The sequence below is a fragment of the Heterodontus francisci genome, chromosome 9 (genome assembly GCF_036365525.1).
Source record: "Heterodontus francisci isolate sHetFra1 chromosome 9, sHetFra1.hap1, whole genome shotgun sequence".
Classification (NCBI taxonomy): Eukaryota; Metazoa; Chordata; class Chondrichthyes; order Heterodontiformes; family Heterodontidae; genus Heterodontus; species Heterodontus francisci.
Genome location: NC_090379.1, coordinates 130316557 through 130332275, shown reverse-complemented (window position 1 = coordinate 130332275; position 15719 = coordinate 130316557).

The window sequence follows — 15719 nt, the reverse complement described above, 5'->3', positions numbered from 1 at the left end:
TGTTTGCCTTTGTTCCGTGACCTTTTGGTCAGCTATGTGGCCTGGTCCAATCTGCACCTTCTCCTTTGTTATCTCTTGCCCAACCCCCATCTCACTTGTTTATAATCTGTGACTTTTCTAATATTTGTCAGTTCTGAAGAAGGGTCACTGACTCGAAACGTTAACTCTGCTTCTCTTTCCACAGATGCTGCCAGACCTGCTGAGTGAATCCAGCATTTCTTGTTTTTGTCTCAGGAACAATAGCCCTGGTGTTGATGTGGATCAACATTCTCAGGAACAGTAGCCCTGGTGTTGCTGTGGATGAACATTCTCAGGAACAAAAGCCCTGGTGTTGATGTGGATGAAGATTCTCAGGAACAATAGCCCTGGTTTTGATGTGGATGAACATTATCAGGAACAACAGCCCTGGTGTTGATATGGATGAACTGCCTCAGGAACAATAGCCCTGGTGTTGATGGGAATTAACAGTCTCAGGAACAATAGCCCTGGTTTTGATGTGGATGAACATTCTCAGGAACAATAGCCATGATGTTGATGTGGATGAACGTTCTCAGGAACAATAGCCCTGGTGTTGATGTGGATGTACAGTCTCAGGAACAATAGCCCTGGTGTTGATCTGTATGAAGATTCTCAGGAACAATAGCCCTGGTGTTAATGTGGATGAACAGTCTCAGGAACAATAGCCCTGGTGTTGCTGTGGATGAACATTCTCAGGAACAATAGCCCTGGTGTTGATGTGGATGATCATTCTCTGGAACAATAGCCCTGGTGTTGATGTGGATGTACAGTCTCAGGAAAAATAGTCCTGGTGTTGATGTGGATGAACATTCTCAGGAAGAATAGCCCTGGTGTTGATATGGATGAACAGTCTCAGGAGCAACAGTCCTGGTGTTGATGTGGATGAACAGTCTCAGGAACAATGTCCTGGTGTTGATGTGGATGTACAGTCACTTGAACAATAGGCCTGGTGCTGATGTGGATGAACATTCTCAGGAACTAACGCACTGGTACAGATGTGGATGAACAGTTTTTTGAACAATAGCCCTGGTGTTGATGGGAATGAACAGTCTAAGGAACAATAGCCCTTGTGTTTATGTGGATGAACACTCTCAGGAACAATAATCCTGGTGTTTATGTGGCTAAACATTCTTCGGGACAACAGCCATGCTGTTGATGTGGATGAACATTCTCAGGATCAATAGTCCTGGTGTTGATGTGGATGAACATTCTCAGGAACAAACGCACTGGTACAGATGTGGATGAACAGCTTTTTGAACAATAGCCCTGGTGTTGATGGGAATGAACAGTCTCAGGAACAATAGCCCTGGTGTTGACGTGGATGAACATTCTCAGGAACAATAGCTCTTGTGTTGATGTGGATGACCAGTCTCAGGAACAATAGCCCTAAATTTGATGTGGATGTCCAATCTCAGGAACAATAGTCCTGGTGTTGATGTGGATGTACAGTCTCAGGAACAATAGCCCTGGTGTTGATGTGGATGAACATTTTTTGGAACAATAGCCCTGGTGTAGATATGGATGAACAGTCTCAGGAACATTAGCTTTTCTTTTGATGTGGATAAACATTCTCAGGAACAATAGCCCTGTTGTTGATGTGGATGAACATTTTTAGGAACAATAGCCCTGATGTAGATGTGGGTCAACAGCCTCAGGAACATTAGCTTTGGTGTTCATGTGGATAAACATTCTCAGGAAAAACAGCCCTGGTGTTGATATGGATGAACAGTCTCAGGAACAATGGTTCTGGTGTTGATGTGGAAGAACAGTCCCATGACCAATAGTCCTGGTGTTGATGTGGATGAACATTCTCAGGAACAATAGCCCTGGTGTTGTTGTGAATGAACAGTCTCAGGAACAATAGCTCTGGTGTTAATGTGGATGAACATTCTCAGGAAAAACAGCCCTGGTGTTGATATGGATGAACAGTCTCAGGAACAATGGTTCTGGTGTTGATGTGGATGAACAGTCTCAGGAACAATAGCCCTGGTATTGATGTGGATGAACATTATCAGGAACAATACCCCTGGTGTTGATGTGGATGAACAGTCTCAGGAACAATAGCCCTGGTGTTAATGTGGATGAACAGTCTCAGGAACAATAGCCCTGGTGTTGCTGTGGATGAACATTCTCAGGAACAATAGCCCTGGTGTTGATGGGAATGAACAATCTCAGGAACAATAGCCCTGGTGTTGATGTGGATGAACATTCTCAGGAACAATAGACCTGGTGTTGATTTGGATGAACAGTCTCTTGAACAATAGCCCTGGTGCTGATGTGGATGAACTTTCTCAGGAACAATCGCTCTGGTGTTGATATGGATGAACAGTCTCAGGATCATTAGACCTGGTGTTGATGTGGATGAACTGTCTCAGGAACAATAGTCCTGGTGTTGATGTGGATGAACAGTCTCAGGAAAAATCGCACTGGTACAGATGTGGATGAACAGTTTCATGAACCATAGCCCTGGTGTTAATGGGAATGAACAGTCTTCGGAACAATAGCATTGGTTTTGATCGGAATGAACAGCCTCAGGAACAATAGCCCTGGCGTTGACGTGGATGAACATTCTCAGGAACAATAGCTCTGTTGTTGATGTGGATGAACAGTTGCAGGAACAATAGCCCTGTTTTTAATGGGAATGACCAGTCTCAGGAACAAAAGCCCTGATGTTGATGTGGATGAAGATTCTCAGGAACAATAGCCCTGGTTTTGATGTGGATGAACATTATCAGGAACAACAGCCCTGGTGTTGATATGGATGAACTGCCTCAGGAACAATAGCCCTGGTGTTGATGGGAATTAACAGTCTCAGGAACAATAGCCCTGGTTTTGATGTGGATGAACATTCTCAGGAACAATAGCCATGATGTTGATGTGGATGAACGTTCTCAGGAACAATAGCCCTGGTGTTGATGTGGATGTACAGTCTCAGGAACAATAGCCCTGGTGTTGATCTGTATGAAGATTCTCAGGAACAATAGCCCTGGTGTTAATGTGGATGAACAGTCTCAGGAACAATAGCCCTGGTGTTGCTGTGGATGAACATTCTCAGGAACAATAGCCCTGGTGTTGATGTGGATGATCATTCTCTGGAACAATAGCCCTGGTGTTGATGTGGATGTACAGTCTCAGGAAAAATAGTCCTGGTGTTGATGTGGATGAACATTCTCAGGAAGAATAGCCCTGGTGTTGATATGGATGAACAGTCTCAGGAGCAACAGTCCTGGTGTTGATGTGGATGAACAGTCTCATGAACAATGTCCTGGTGTTGATGTGGATGTACAGTCACTTGAACAATAGGCCTGGTGCTGATGTGGATGAACATTCTCAGGAACTAACGCACTGGTACAGATGTGGATGAACAGTTTTTTGAACAATAGCCCTGGTGTTGATGGAAATGAACAGTCTAAGGAACAATAGCCCTTGTGTTTATGTGGATGAACACTCTCAGGAACAATAATCTTGGTGTTTATGTGGCTAAACATTCTTCGGGACAACAGCCATGCTGTTGATGTGGATGAACATTCTCAGGATCAATAGTCCTGGTGTTGATGTGGATGAACATTCTCAGGAACAAACGCACTGGTACAGATGTGGATGAACAGCTTTTTGAACAATAGCCCTGGTGTTGATGGGAATGAACAGTCTCAGGAACAATAGCCCTGGTGTTGACGTGGATGAACATTCTCAGGAACAATAGCTCTTGTGTTGATGTGGATGACCAGTCTCAGGAACAATAGCCCTAAATTTGATGTGGATGTCCAATCTCAGGAACAATAGTCCTGGTGTTGATGTGGATGTACAGTCTCAGGAACAATAGCCCTGGTGTTGATGTGGATGAACATTTTTTGGAACAATAGCCCTGGTGTAGATATCGATGAACAGTCTCAGGAACATTAGCTTTTCTTTTGATGTGGATAAACATTCTCAGGAACAATAGCCCTGTTGTTGATGTGGATGAACATTTTTAGGAACAATAGCCCTGATGTAGATGTGGGTCAACAGCCTCAGGAACATTAGCTTTGGTGTTCATGTGGATAAACATTCTCAGGAAAAACAGCCCTGGTGTTGATATGGATGAACAGTCTCAGGAACAATGGTTCTGGTCTTGATGTGGAAGAACGGTCCCATGACCAATAGTCCTGGTGTTGATGTGGATGAACATTCTCAGGAACAATAGCCCTGGTGTTGTTGTGAATGAACAGTCTCAGGAACAATAGCTCTGGTGTTAATGTGGATGAACATTCTCAGGAAAAACAGCCCTGGTGTTGATATGGATGAACAGTCTCAGGAACAATGGTTCTGGTGTTGATGTGGATGAACGGTCTCAGGAACAATAGCCCTGGTATTGATGTGGATGAACATTATCAGGAACAATACCCCTGGTGTTGATGTGGATGAACAGTCTCAGGAACAATAGCCCTGGTGTTAATGTGGATGAACAGTCTCAGGAACAATAGCCCTGGTGTTGCTGTGGATGAACATTCTCAGGAACAATAGCCCTGGTGTTGATGGGAATGAACAATCTCAGGAACAATAGCCCTGGTGTTGATGTGGATGAACATTCTCAGGAACAATAGACCTGGTGTTGATTTGGATGAACAGTCTCTTGAACAATAGCCTGGTGCTGATGTGGATGAACTTTCTCAGGAACAATCGCTCTGGTGTTGATATGGATGAACAGTCTCAGGATCATTAGACCTGGTGTTGATGTGGATGAACTGTCTCAGGAACAATAGTCCTGGTGTTGATGTGGATGAACAGTCTCAGGAAAAATCGCACTGGTACAGATGTGGATGAACAGTTTCATGAACCATAGCCCTGGTGTTCATGGGAATGAACAGTCTTCGGAACAATAGCATTGGTTTTGATCGGAATGAACAGCCTCAGGAACAATAGCCCTGGCGTTGACGTGGATGAACATTCTCAGGAACAATAGCTCTGTTGTTGATGTGGATGAACAGTTGCAGGAACAATAGCCCTGTTTTTAATGGGAATGACCAGTCTCAGGAACAAAAGCCCTGATGTTGATGTAGATGTACAGTCTCAGGAACAATAGTCCTGGTGTTGATTTGGATGAACATTTTTAGGAACAATAGCCCTGGTGTAGATATGGATGAACAGTGTCAGGAACATTAGCTTTGGTGTTGATGTGGATGAACATTTTTAGGAACAATAGCCCTGATGTAGATGTGGGTGAACAGCCTCAGGAACATTAGCTTTGGTGTTCATGCGGATAAACATTCTCAGGAAAAACAGCCCTGGTGTTGATATGGATGAACAGTCTCAGGAACAATGGTTCTGGTGTTGATGTGGAAGAACAGTCCCATGACCAATAGTCCTGGTGTTGATGTGGATGAACATTCTCAGGAACAATAGCCCTGGTGTTGTTGTGAATGAACAGTCTCAGGAACAATAGCTCTGGTGTTAATGTGGATGAACATTCTCAGGAAAAACAGCCCTGGTGTTGATATGGATGAACAGTCTCAGGAACAATAGCCCTGGTGTTGATGTTGATGTACAGTCTCAGGAACAATATTCCTGGTGTTGATGTTTATGAACATTCTCAGGAACAATAGCCCTGGTTTTGATGTGGACGAACATTTTCAGGAACAATAGCCCTTTTGTTGATGGGAATGAACAGTCTCAGGAACAATGGCATTGGTGTTGATCGGAATGAACAGCCTCAGGAACAATAGCCCTGGTGTTGATGTGGATGAACAGTTGCATTAACAATAGCCCTGGTTTTGATGGGAATGACCTGTCTCAGGAAAAATAGCCCTGATGTTGATGTGGATGTACAGTCTCAGGAACAATAGTCCTGGTGTTGATGTGGATGTACAGTCTCAGGAACAATAGCCCTGGTGTTGATGTGGATGAACATTTTTAGGAACAATAGCCCTGTTGAAGATATGGATGAACAGTCTCAGGAACAACAGCTTTGGTGTTGATGTGGATAAACATCCTCAGGAACAATAGCCCTGTTGTTGATGTGGATGAACAGTCTCAGGAACAATGGTTCTGGTGTTGATGTGGATGAACAGTCTCAGGAACAATAGTCCTGTTGTTGATGTGCATGAACATTCTCAGGAACTGTAGCCCTGGTGTTGATGTGGATGAACAGTCTCAGGAACAATAGCTCTGGTGTTGATGTGGATGAACAGTCTCAGGAACAATAGCTCTGGTGTTGATGTGGATGAAAATTCTCAGGAACAATAGCCCTGGTGTGGATTTGGATAATCATTTTCAGGAACTTTAGCCCTGCTGTTGAAATTGATGAACAGTCTCAGGAACAATAGTTCTGGTGTTGGTGTGGATGAGCAGTCTCAGGAACAATAGCTCTGGTGTTGATATGGATTAACAGTCTCAGGAACAATAGACTTGGTGTTGATGGGAATGAACAGTCTCAGGAACAATAGCCCTGGTGCTGATGTGGATGAACAGTCACAGGAACAATAGGCCTGGTGTTGATGTGGATGAACAGTCTTTGGAACAATAGCCCTGGTTTTGATGTGGATGAACTGTCTCAGGAACAATCGCTTTGGTGTTGATGTGGATATACAGTCTCAGGAACAGTAGCTCTGGAGATGATGTGAATGAACATTTTCAGGAAAAATAGCCCTGGTGTTGATGTGGATGAAAGTCTCAGAAACAATAGCCCTGGTGTTGATGTGGATGAACAATTTCAGGAACAATAGCTGTGGCTGAACAGTCTCAGGAACAATAGCTTTGGTGTTGATGTGGATAAACATTCTCAGGAACAATAGCCCTGGTGTTGATGTGGATGAACAGTCTCAGGAACAATAGCCCTGGTGTTGATGTGGATGAACAGTCTCAGGAACAATAGCCCTGATGTTGATGTGGATGAACAGACTGAGGAACAATAGCCCTGGTGTTGATTTGGGTGAACATTCTCAGGAACAATAGCGCTGGTGTTGATGTGGATGAACATTCACAGGTACAATAGCCCTGGTGTTGATGTGGATGAACATTCTCAGGAACAATAGCTGTGGATGAACAGTCTCAGGAACAATAGCTTTGGTGTTGATGTGGATAAACATTCTCAGGAACAATAACCCTGGTGTTGATGTGGATGAACAATTTCAGGAACAATAGCCCTGGTGTTGATGTGCATGAACAGTCTCAGGAACAATAGCCCTGGTGTTGCTCTGGATGAACAATTTCAGGAACAATAGCCCTGGTGTCAGAGGGTGAAAGAAAGTGTCTGAATGTGTCAGAGATTGTCTGAGTGTGTCAGAGAGGATCTGAGATTTTCAATGACTGTGAGAGTGTGAGTGTGTGAGTGTTTCAGAGAGTTTCAGAGAGAGACACAGAGTGACAGAAAGGATCAGATAGTGACAGAGTGTGTCAGAGAGTGTCAGACAGTTTCTGCGAGTTTCAGAGAGTGACAGAGAGAGACAGAGAGTGTCAGAGTGTGTCAGAGAGTGTCAGAGTGTGTCAGAGAGTGTGAGGAAGTGTCAGCGAGTGACAAAAAGTGTCAGAGAGTTTCAGAGAGTCAAAGAGAATGTCACAGAGTGTCAGAGAATTTTAGAGAGTTTCAGAGAGTCAAAGAGATTGTCAGAGAGTGTCTGAGAATGTCTGAGAGTCAAAGAGAGTGTCACAGAGTGTCAGAGTAAGTCAGAGAGTCTCGGAGAGTCAAAGAGAGTGTCAAAAAGAGTCAGAAAGTGTGTGAGTGTGTCACAGGTTGTCTGAGAGTGCCAGAGAGCGTCAGAGATTTTCAAACGATTATGAGAACGTGCTTGAGAGTGTGAGAGTGTGAGTGTTTCAGAGAGTGACAGAGAGTGTCAGAGAGAGTCAGAGAGTGACAGAGAGTGACAGAGAATGTCAGTGAGTTTTAGAGATTTACTGAGTGTCAGAGACTGACTGAGACTGTCAGAGAGTGACAGAGAATTTCAGATAGATTCAGAGACTGTCTGAGAGTGTCGGAAAGTGACAGAGTGTGTCAGAAAGTGTCAGAGAGTTTCAGAGATTGTGTGAGAGTGTCAGAGATTGTCTGAGAGTGTCAGAGAGTGTCAGAGATTGTCAGAGTGTGTCAGAGTGGATCAGAGAGTGACAGAGAGTGTCAGAGATATTTAGAGATTTACGGAGAGTGTCAGAGACTGACTGAGACTGTCTGAGAGTTTCAGAGAGTGTCAGAGAATGTCAAAGAGTGGCAGAGTGTGTCAGAGAGTGTCAGAGAGTGTCAGAGAGTGACAGGTAGTGTCAGAGAGTGTCAGAGAGTGACAGAGAGTGTCAGTGAGTCTCAGAGAGTGTCAGAGAATTTCAGAGAGTGACAGAGAGTGTCAGAGAGTGTCAGAGGGTGTCAGAGAGTGACAGAGAGTCTCTGAGAGTTTCAGAGAGTGACAAAAAGAGTCAGGGAGTGTCAGAGAGTGTCAGAGTGTTACAGAGAGTGTCAGAGTGTGTCAGAGATTGTCTGGGAGTTTCAGAGAGTGACAAAGAGTGTCTGAGAGTTTCAGAGAGTCAAAGAGAGTGTCACAGAGTGTCAGAGAGTTTGAGAGAGATTCAGAGAGTCGAAGAGAGTTTCAGAGAGTGTCTGAGAGTGTCTGGGAGTCAAAGAGAGTGTCACAGAGTGTCAGAGTGTTTCAGAGAGTCAAAGAGAGAGTCAGAGAGTGTCTGAGTATGTCAGAGAGTGTGTGAGAGTCAAAGAGAGTGTCAGAAAGTGTCTGAGTGTGTCAGAGGTTGTCTGAGAGTGCCAGAGAGGGTCAGAGATTTTCAAACGACTATGAGAACGTGATTGAAAGTGTGAGATTGTGATTGTTTCTGGAAGTGACAGAAATTGTCAGAGAGAGTCGGAGAGTGTCAGAGAGTTTTAGAGATTGATGTAGAGTGTCAGAGACTGACTGAGACTCTCAGAGAGTGTCAGAGGGTATCAGAGTGTGTCAGAGAGTGTCAGAGAGAGACAGAGAGTGTCAGAGAGTTTTAGAGATTGACGGAGACTGTCAGAGACTGACTGAGACTGTCAGAGAGTGTCAGAGAGTGACAGAGAGTGACAGAGAGTGTCAGAGAGTGACAGAGAGTGACGGAGTGTGTCAGAGAGTGTCAGAGAGAGTGTGAGAGTTTCAGAGAGGGACAGAGAGTGTCAGAGTGTGGCAGAGAGTATGAGAGAGTGTCTGAGAATTTCAGAGAATTTCAGAGACTGTCTGAGAGTGTCAGAGAGTGTCAGAGCGTGTCAGAGAGTGTCAAAGAGTGTCAGATAGTGTCAGAGAGGGACAGAGAGTGTCAGAGAGTTTCAGAGAGACAAACAGAGTGTCAGAGAGTGTCAGAGAGTGCCAGAGCGTGTCAGAGAGTGTCAGAGAGTGTCAGAGAGGGACAGAGAGTGTCAGAGAGTTTCAGAGAGTCAAAGAGAGTGTCAGAGAGTGTCAGAGAGTGCCAGAGAGTCAAAGAGAGTGTCAGAGTGTCTGAATGTGTCAGAGAGACTCTGAGAGACAAAGAGAGTGTCAGAAAGTGTCAGAAAGTGTCTGAGTGTGTCAGAGGTTGTCTGAGAACGTCGGAGAGGGTCAGAGAGAGTCAGAGAGTGACAGAGAGTGACAGAGAGTGTCAGAGAGTTTTAGAGATTTACGGAGAGTGTCAGAGACTGGCTGAGATTGTCTGAGAGCATCAGAGAGTGACAGAGTGTGTTTGAGAGTGTCAGAGAGATTGTGAGAGTTAGAGAGAGGGTCAGAATGTGTCAGAATGTGACAGAGAGTGTCAGAGAGTGTCAGAGAGTTTCAGAGTTGTCTGAGAGTGTCAGAGAGTGTCAGAGAATGTCAGAGAATGACAGAGATTGTCTGAGAGTGTCAGAGACGGTCAGAGATTTTCAAACGACTCTGAGACCGTGTTTGAGAGTGTGAGAGTGTGAGCGTTTCAGAGAGTGTCAGAGAGAGTCAGAGAGTGACAGAGAGTGTCAGGGAGTGACAGAGGGTGACAAAGAGTGTCAGAGAGTGTCACAGAGTGTCGGAGAGTTTCTGAGAGTCAAAGAGAGTGACAGAGAGTTTCAGAGAGTGACAGAGAGTGTCTGTAAGTGACAGAGAGTGTCAGAGAGTCTCTGAGAGTTTCACAGAGTGACAGAGATTGTCTGACAGTGTCTGACAATGTCAGAGAGTGACAGAGTGTGTCAGAGAGTGTCAGAGAGTTTCAGGAAGTCAAAGAAAGTGTCACAGAGTGTCAGAGATTTTCAGAGAGTCAAAGAGAGTGTCAGAGTGTCTGAGTGTGTCAGAGAGTCTCTGAGAGTCAAAGAGAGTGTCAGAAAGTGTCAGAAAGTGTCTGAGTGTGTCAGAGGTTGTCTGAGAGTGCCAGAGAGGGTCAGAGATGTTCAAACGACTATGAGAACGTGCTTGAGAGTGTGAGAGTGTGAATGTTTCAGAGAGTGACAGAGAGTGTCAGAGAGAGTCAGAGAGTGACAGAGAGTGTCAGAGAGTGTTGGAGAGTTTCAGAGAGTGACAGAGAGTGTCAGAGAGTGTCAGAGAGTGTCGGAGAGTTTCAGAGAGTGACAGAGAGTGTCAGAGTTTGTCTGAGAGTGTCAGACACGGTCAGAGATTTTCAAACGACTGTGAGAACGTGTCTGAGAGTGTGAGAGTGTGAGTGTTTCAGAGAGTGTCAGAGAGAGTCAGAGAGTGACAGAGAGTGTCAGGGAGTGACAGAGGGTGACAAAGAGTGTCAGAGAGTGTCACAGAGTGTCGGAGAGTTTCTGAGAGTCCAAGAGAGTGACAGAGAGTGTCAGAGGGGGACAGAGAGTGACAGAGTGTGTCAGAGAGTGACTGAGTGTGTTAGAGAGTGTCAGAGAGTGTCAGAGAGGTTTCAGAAAGTCAATGAGAGTGTCAGAGTGTCTGAGTTTGTCAGAGAGTCTCTGAGAGTCAAAGAGAGTGTCAGAAAGTGTCAGAAAGTGTCTCAGTGTGTCAGAGGTTGTCTGAGAGTGCCAGAGAGGGTCAGATATGTTCAAACGACGATGAGAACGTGCTTGAGAGTGTGAGAGAGTGTGTGTTTCAGAGAGTGATAGAGACTGTCAGAGAGAGTCAGAGTGACAGAGAGTGTCAGAGAGTTTTAGAGATTTACGGAGAGTGTTAGAGTCTGACTGAGACTGTCTGAGAGCGTCAGAGAGTGTCAAAGAGTGACAGAGAGTGACGGAGTGTGTCAGAGAGTTTCAGGGAGATTGTGAGAGGTTTAGAGATTGTCAGAGTGTGTCAGAATGTGGCAGAGAATGTGAGAGAGTGTCAGAGAGTTTCAGAGATGTCTGAGAGTGTCAGAGAGCGTCAGAGAGTTCCAGAGAGTGACAGAGCATGTCAGAGAGCGACAGTTAGTGTCAGAGAGTGTCAGAGAATGTCAGAGAGTGACAGAGAATGTCAGAGAATGTCAGTGAGTTTCAGAGAGTGACAGAGAGTGTCAGAGATTGTCTGAGAGTGTCAGAGACGGTCAGAGATTTTCAAACGACTGTGAGAACGTGTTTGAGAGTGCGAGAGTGTGAGTGTTTGAGAGAATGTCAGAGAGAGTCAGAGAGTGACAGAGAGTTACAGAGAGTGTCAGGGAGTTTTAGAGATTTCTGTAAAGTGTCAGAGAATGAATGAGACTGTCTGAGATTGTCAGAATGTGTCAGAGAGTGACAGAGAGTGACAGAGAGTGACTGAGAGTGACGGAATGTGTCAGAGAGTGTCGGAGAGAGTGTGAGAGTTTTAGAGAGGGACAGAGTGTGTCAGAGTTTGGCAGAGAGTGTCAGAGAGTTTCAGAGAGTTTCAGAGACTGTCTGAGAGTGTCAGAGAGTGACAGAGAGTGTCAGGGAGTGACAGAGGTGACAAAGAGTGTCAGAGAGTGTTACAGAGTGTCGGGAGTTTCTGAGAGTCAAAGAGTGTGTCAGAGAGTGTCAGAGGGTGACAGAGTGGGTCAGAGAGTTTCAGAGAGTTTCAGAGAGTGACAGAGAGAGACAGACAGTGCCAGATTGCTTCAGAGTGTGTCAGAGAGTGTCAGAGTGTGTCAGAGAAAGTCAGGGAGTTTCAGAGAGTGACAGAGTGTGTCAGAGAGTTTCAGAGATTCAAAGAGAGTATCAGAGAGTGTCTGAGTGTGTCAGAGAGTGTCTGAGGGTGTCTGAGAGTGTCAGAGAGTGACAGAGAGTGACAGAGAGTGTCAGAGAGTGTCACAGAGGTTCAGAGACTGTCGGAGAGTTTCTGAGAGTGACAGAGAGTGTCTGTAAGTGACAGAGAGTGTCAGAGAGTCTCTGAGAGTTTCACAGAGTGACAGAGATTGTCTGACAGTGTCTGACAATGTCAGAGAGTGACAGAGTGTGTCAGAGAGTGTCAGAGAGTTTCAGGAAGTCAAAGAAAGTGTCACAGAGTGTCAGAGATTTTCAGAGAGTCAAAGAGAGTGTCAGAGTGTCTGAGTGTGTCAGAGAGTCTCTGAGAGTCAAAGAGAGTGTCAGAAAGTGTCAGAAAGTGTCTGAGTGTGTCAGAGGTTGTCTGAGAGTGCCAGAGAGGGTCAGAGATGTTCAAACGACTATGAGAACGTGCTTGAGAGTGTGAGAGTGTGAATGTTTCAGAGAGTGACAGAGAGTGTCAGAGAGAGTCAGAGAGTGACAGAGAGTGTCAGAGAGTGTTGGAGAGTTTCAGAGAGTGACAGAGAGTGTCAGAGAGTGTCAGAGAGTGTCGGAGAGTTTCAGAGAGTGACAGAGAGTGTCAGAGTTTGTCTGAGAGTGTCAGACACGGTCAGAGATTTTCAAACGACTGTGAGAACGTGTCTGAGAGTGTGAGAGTGTGAGTGTTTCAGAGAGTGTCAGAGAGAGTCAGAGAGTGACAGAGAGTGTCAGGGAGTGACAGAGGGTGACAAAGAGTGTCAGAGAGTGTCACAGAGTGTCGGAGAGTTTCTGAGAGTCCAAGAGAGTGACAGAGAGTGTCAGAGGGGGACAGAGAGTGACAGAGTGTGTCAGAGAGTGACTGAGTGTGTTAGAGAGTGTCAGAGAGTGTCAGAGAGGTTTCAGAAAGTCAATGAGAGTGTCAGAGTGTCTGAGTTTGTCAGAGAGTCTCTGAGAGTCAAAGAGAGTGTCAGAAAGTGTCAGAAAGTGTCTCAGTGTGTCAGAGGTTGTCTGAGAGTGCCAGAGAGGGTCAGATATGTTCAAACGACGATGAGAACGTGCTTGAGAGTGTGAGAGAGTGTGTGTTTCAGAGAGTGATAGAGACTGTCAGAGAGAGTCAGAGTGACAGAGAGTGTCAGAGAGTTTTAGAGATTTACGGAGAGTGTTAGAGTCTGACTGAGACTGTCTGAGAGCGTCAGAGAGTGTCAAAGAGTGACAGAGAGTGACGGAGTGTGTCAGAGAGTTTCAGGGAGATTGTGAGAGTTTTAGAGATTGTCAGAGTGTGTCAGAATGTGGCAGAGAATGTGAGAGAGTGTCAGAGAGTTTCAGAGATGTCTGAGAGTGTCAGAGAGCGTCAGAGAGTTCCAGAGAGTGACAGAGCATGTCAGAGAGCGACAGTTAGTGTCAGAGAGTGTCAGAGAATGTCAGAGAGTGACAGAGAATGTCAGAGAATGTCAGTGAGTTTCAGAGAGTGACAGAGAGTGTCAGAGATTGTCTGAGAGTGTCAGAGACGGTCAGAGATTTTCAAACGACTGTGAGAACGTGTTTGAGAGTGCGAGAGTGTGAGTGTTTGAGAGAATGTCAGAGAGAGTCAGAGAGTGACAGAGAGTTACAGAGAGTGTCAGGGAGTTTTAGAGATTTCTGTAAAGTGTCAGAGAATGAATGAGACTGTCTGAGATTGTCAGAATGTGTCAGAGAGTGACAGAGAGTGACAGAGAGTGACTGAGAGTGACGGAATGTGTCAGAGAGTGTCGGAGAGAGTGTGAGAGTTTTAGAGAGGGACAGAGTGTGTCAGAGTTTGGCAGAGAGTGTCAGAGAGTTTCAGAGAGTTTCAGAGACTGTCTGAGAGTGTCAGAGAGTGACAGAGAGTGTCAGGGAGTGACAGAGGTGACAAAGAGTGTCAGAGAGTGTTACAGAGTGTCGGGAGTTTCTGAGAGTCAAAGAGTGTGTCAGAGAGTGTCAGAGGGTGACAGAGTGGGTCAGAGAGTTTCAGAGAGTTTCAGAGAGTGACAGAGAGAGACAGACAGTGCCAGATTGCTTCAGAGTGTGTCAGAGAGTGTCAGAGTGTGTCAGAGAAAGTCAGGGAGTTTCAGAGAGTGACAGAGTGTGTCAGGGAGTTTCAGAGATTCAAAGAGAGTATCAGAGAGTGTCTGAGTGTGTCAGAGAGTGTCTGAGGGTGTCTGAGAGTGTCAGAGAGTGACAGAGAGTGACAGAGAGTGTCAGAGAGTGTCACAGAGGTTCAGAGAGTGTCGGAGAGTTTCTGAGAGTCAAAGAGACTGTCAGAGAGAGACAGAGAGTGTCAGAGTTTGTCAGAGAGTGTCAGAGTGTGTCAGTGAGTGTCATAAGTTTCAGAGAGTGACAAAGAGTTTAAGAGAGTTCCTGACAGTAAAAGAGAGTGTCACAGAGTGTCAGAGAGTTTCAGAGACTCAAAGAGTGTTCCACAGAGTGTCAGAGAGGCTTAGAGAGTTTCAGAGATTCAAAGAGAGTGTCACAGAGTGTCAGAGAGATTCAGAGAGTCAAAGAGAGTGTCAGAAAGTGTCTCAGTGTGTCAGAGGTTGTGTGAGAGTTTCAGAGAGGATCAGAGACTTTCAAACGACTATGAGAACGTGCTTGAAAGTGTGAGAGTGTGAGTGTTTCAGAGAGTGACAGAGAGTGCCAGAGAGAGTCAGAGAGTGACAGAGAGTGTCAGAGAGTTTTAGAGATTGACGGAGAGTGTCAGAGACTGACTGAGACTGTGTGAGAGCGTCAGAGTGTGTCAGAGAGTGACATAGAGTGACGGAGTGTGTCAGAGAGTGTCAGAGAGATTGTGAGAGTTTTAGAGAGGGTCATAGTGTGTCAGAATGTGACAGAGAGTGTCGGAGAGTGTCAGAGAGTTTCACAGAGTGACAGAACGTGTCAGAGAGTGACAGTTAGTTTCAGAGAGTGTCAGAGAGTGTCAGAGAGTTTCAGAGCGTGACAGCGAGTGTCGGAGATTGTCTGAGAGTGTCAGAGACGGTCAGAAATTTTCAAACGACTGTGAGAACGTGTTTGAGAGTGCGAGAGTGTGAGTGTTTCAGAGAGTGTCAGAGAGAGTCAGAGAGTGACAGTGAGTTACAGAGAGTTAGAGAGTGTCAGAGTGTTTTAGAGATTTCCGGAGAGTGTCAGAGAATGAATGAGACTGTCTGAGATTGTCAGAAGGTGTCAGAGAGGGACAGAGAGTGTCAGAGAGTGACAGAGCGTGACGGAATGTGTCAGAGAGTGTCGGAGAGAGTGTGAGAGTTTTAGAGAGGGACAGAGTGTGTCAGAGTTTGGCAGAGAGTGTCAGAGAGTTTCAGAGAGTTTCAGAGACTGTCTGAGAGTGTCAGAGAGTGACAGAGAGTGTCAGGGAGTGACAGAGGTGACAAAGAGTGTCATAGAGTGTTACAGAGTGTCGGGAGTTTCTGAGAGTCAAAGAGTGTGTCAGAGAGTGTCAGAGGGTGACAGAGGTGACAAAGAGTGTCAGAGAGTGTTACAGAGTGCCGGGAGTTTCTGAGAGTCAAAGAGTGTGTCAGAGAGTGTCAGAGGGTGACAGAGTGGGTCAGAGAGTTTCAGAGAGTTTCAGAGAGTGACAGAGAGAGACAGACAGTGCCAGATTGCTTCAGAGTGTGTCAGAGAGTGTCAGAGT